The sequence below is a fragment of the Myotis yumanensis genome, unplaced genomic scaffold (assembly GCF_028538775.1).
Source record: "Myotis yumanensis isolate MYYU_CA2020_CCGP unplaced genomic scaffold, mMyoYum1.0.hap1 SCAF_3, whole genome shotgun sequence".
NCBI lineage: Eukaryota > Metazoa > Chordata > Mammalia > Chiroptera > Vespertilionidae > Myotis > Myotis yumanensis.
This window is the reverse complement of record NW_027223754.1, coordinates 174,357,384-174,360,640: the sequence shown is the minus strand read 5'-3', so window position 1 is coordinate 174,360,640 and position 3,257 is coordinate 174,357,384.

Genomic DNA, 3,257 nt, shown 5'->3' with positions numbered 1-3,257 from the left:
CTAAAATTTACAACTGTTATAAGTACAGTGAAGAAAAGTACAAGCTGCTGTGAAAAAAACATAATGGCAAGGCCTAGACTAATTTAGGGGAAAAAGGAATGCTTTCTTGAAGAAATGATAATTGAACTGAGGTCAGAGGATGTGTAGGAATTAAAATTAATTATACAGAAGGGAGATTAGTTATTGGTAAAAAAAAAGTTATAGACAGAAGGAAGAGCACATGTAAAAGTCTATGAAAGAAGATCATTTTGATAAATTAAGAGAAGTTTAGTGTGGCTAAGAATAGAATGTTGAATCAAAATTTTAACCAGACTTTGTAGTCCATGTCAATTATATTTTTTTAACTAAAGATCAGTGGAAGCTAAATTGTTTTAAGCATATGATGTATGTGGGGTTGCAACAGATGATTAGATTTTGTTTTGAAAAGATTGCTCTGACTAAGGTGTGGGGAACATATTGGAGGAAGTGAAGAATATACTTGAGGAAACAGGGATTGTAATAGCATAAGCTAGGGTAACATGAGCTAGTGGAAATGAAGAGAGATAGCAGATATTGCAAAAGTCAATTTGATAACTTGGTGGTATAAATTATATTTGGAGGTTAAAGAACAGAGGAGTAAAAATAACTCTCAGCTTACTGAAATCTAGATGTGAAGATAGGTATGAGTAAAGTCTTTTTAGGAAAAATGGAACTGAAATCTAGATGGAACTGCTTATTATTTTACTAGAGGCCTGATGCATGAAATTCATGCAAGGGGCTTCATCCGGAAGATTGTCCAGATGGTTGTTCTGCTATTTGGTTTAATTAGCATATTAGTTCTTTATTATATAGGATAGGATTAAATTTAAGAATCATACAATGTATTTGATTTTGACAATGTTGATTTGACTTTGAAACATCCAAGTACAAGTGTTAAGGAGGCAGATGTCTATGGGAATCTTGAAATCATGAAAAAAGCCCTCTGGTGTATTGTGATTCACAATGATTAATTCATCGAGCTGTGGTAAATGAGACTGTCTAAATGATTCAGTATAACTTTTTCACTATATATATATTAAAATGTCCAATTAATAAAGGATAAATGTTTGGAAGCCAAAATTTGGAAAGATTTAGCCTCATTATTCGGATGAATGGAATCACCAGTGCTTTTCAGTGTTCTTTTATTCTGTCTTATATACATCCAGACACTTTAGTGAATAATTTATTTTTGAACAAATATGGAAATCGAAAGAACCAATTTTAAGTGGTCACTATATTAAACACAAAATGAAATGGGGGAGTGAGAGAAATTAACCGGGGAACATATATGCAATACTAGAAGCCCGGTGCACAAAAATTTGTGCACTCGGGGGGAGGGGAGTCCCCCAGCCCATCCTGTGCCCTCTCGCAGTCTGGGAACCCTCGGGAGATAACGACCTACTGGCTTAGGCCTGCTTGCGGGTGGCAGAGGGCAGGCCCAATCCCTAGGTGCAGCCCCTGGTCAGGCTCAGAGCAGGGCCGATTGGGGAGTTGGGGCGCCGCCCCGTCATGCACAGAGCAAGGCAGATCAGGAGGTTGCGATGCCACCCTCAGTCACGCTCAGGGTAGACTGATTGGGGGGTTGGGGCACCGCCCCCTGTTACACTCAAAGCAGGGTCAATGGGGAGGTTGTGGCACCACCCCCTGTCACGCACAGAGCAGGGCCAATCAGGGGGTTGGGGCGCTGCCCCCTGTCACTAACAGAGCAGGGTCCATCAGGGGGTTGAGGAGCTCCCCGCTGTCACTCACAGAGTAGGGCCGATAGGGGAGTTGGGGCACCGCCCCCTGTTACACTCAAGGCAGGGTCAATGGGGAGGTTGCGGCACCACCCCCTGTCACGCACAGAGCAGGGCCAATCAGGGGGTTGGGGCGCTGCCCCCTGTCACTAACACAGTAGGATCCATCAGGGGGTTGAGGAGCTCCCCGCTGTCACTCACAGAGTAGGGCCGATAGGGGAGTTGGGGCACCGCCCCCTGTTACACTCAAGGCAGGGTCAATGGGGAGGTTGCGGCGCCACCCCCTGTCACGCACAGAGCAGGGCCAATCAGGGGGTTGGGGCGCTGCCCCCTGTCACTAACACAGTAGGATCCATCAGGGGGTTGAGGAGCTCCCCGCTTTCACTCACAGAGTAGGGCCGATAGGGGAGTTGGGGCACCGCCCCCTGTCACACACACAGCAGGGCGGATCAGGGGGTTGGGGCGCTGCACCCTGTCACACTCAGGGCAGGGCCAATGGGGAGGTTATGGCTCTATCCTGTCACACACAGAGCAAGGCCTGTGGAGGGGGATTGGGGCGCCACCCTCTATCACCCACAGAACAGGGCCGATCAGAGGGTTGGGGCGCCACCACTGTCACACTCGGGGCAGGGCCGATGGAGTGGTTATGGCTGTACCCTGTCACACACAGAGCAGGGCCCGTGGGGGCGGGGGGTTGGGGCGCCTCACCCTGTCACACACAGAGCAGGGCCGATCAGGGGGTTGGTGCGCTGCACCCTGTCACACACAGAGCCGCAGGGCGATCGGGGGATTGGGGAGCTCCCCCCTATCAGGCACAGAGCAGGGCTGATCAGGAGGTTTGGGCGCTGCCCCCTGTCATGCTGATCCTGGTGCCGGGAGCCTCGCTGCTCCGCTGATCCCGGTGCCGGGAGGCATATTACCCTTTTACTATATAGGATAGAGGCCTGGTGCATGGGTAGGGGCCGGCTGGTTTGCCCTGAAGGGTGTCCTGGATCAGGGTGGGGGTCCCCACTGGGGTGCCTGGCCAGGCTGGCTGAGGGGCTGAGGGCTGTTTTCCCACTGGCAGTTGACTAAAAGCTCCCAACCGCTCCTTGTTTTCTTTTTTTTTTTTTTATTCTGGGCCAGCTTTAGCTCTGAGGCCTCGCTGCTGAAAACATGGATACAATGTTGCGGTCCGGGGCTGACTGAAAGCCGCTTTTGTTTAGCTTCTTATTTGCAACATAGTAATAGTTGCTTAGAGTTGCAGTTGAGAGGCGGGAACTTGGAGTCTGCAGTCCCTGGAGGAAGCAAACCTCCCTGCTCGCTTCAGTGCATGGCTGCCGGCCGCCATCTTGGCTGACAGTTAATTTGCATAAGGATACGCTGATTAGCCAATGGGAAGGGTAGCGGTCGTACGCCAATTACCATGTTTCTCTTTTATTAGTGTAGATATGCATAGCCCATGGACACAGATAATAGTGCTTTGAAGGCTTGGGAGGGGCAGGTGCAGGGTGGAGGGGGTCA